The sequence below is a fragment of the Arachis ipaensis genome, chromosome B5 (genome assembly GCF_059453495.1).
Source record: "Arachis ipaensis isolate K30076 ecotype BB chromosome B5, ASM5945349v1, whole genome shotgun sequence".
In the NCBI taxonomy this organism is placed as follows: domain Eukaryota; kingdom Viridiplantae; phylum Streptophyta; class Magnoliopsida; order Fabales; family Fabaceae; genus Arachis; species Arachis ipaensis.
Genome location: NC_142440.1, coordinates 55,765,691 through 55,766,288, shown reverse-complemented (window position 1 = coordinate 55,766,288; position 598 = coordinate 55,765,691). Strand labels below are relative to the sequence as shown.

The 598-nt window shown below is 43.0% G+C and overlaps 1 non-coding gene across 1 annotated transcript; it reads left to right on the top strand.

Annotated features, from left to right (window-relative positions):
- Positions 1–206: 206 nt before the first annotated feature.
- LOC148564248 (small nucleolar RNA R71) lies at positions 207–313 on the top strand. The gene has a single exon (XR_015884849.1). It is a non-coding gene; the product is annotated as a small nucleolar RNA R71 (small nucleolar RNA).
- The last annotated feature ends 285 nt before the right edge of the window (positions 314–598 follow it).

Below are 598 nucleotides of genomic sequence, written 5' to 3'. Positions count from 1 at the left end.
CTACATTGTTTAGCTCCATTACTCCTCTTGTGTTCCCTCTTTCGGAAGCATAGAAGTAATCGTTCTCTGCTACTGTTTCAATAACATCTATGGCTTCCTAAATAGTCTTCTTCTTGTTCAAAGATCCTCCGGATGAATGGTCTATGGCCTTCTTTGACTCATAAGAGAGCCCTTCATAGAAAATGTGCAGCTGCACCCATTCGTTGAACATATCTGGTGGGCACCTCCTTGTTAGGTCTTTAAACCTCTCCCATGCTTCATATAGAATCTCACCATCTTGTTGCCTGAAAGTTTGAACCTCAGCTCTCAGCCTATTGATTCGTTGAGGAGGGTAAAATCTTGCTAAGAATTTGTTCACCACGTCTTTCCAAGTTATCAAGCTTTCCCTTGGGAAAGATTCCAGCCACTTGGCTGCCTTGTCCCTGAGTGAGAATGGAAATAAGAGCAGTCTATAGGCGTCAGGATGAACACCATTAGACTTCACTGTGTCACATATTCTCAGGAAGGTGGTTAAATGTTGATTGGGGTCTTCTTGAACACCTCCTCCAAACGAACAGTTGTTCTGAACAAGGGTGATGAGCTGTGGTTTAAGTTCAAA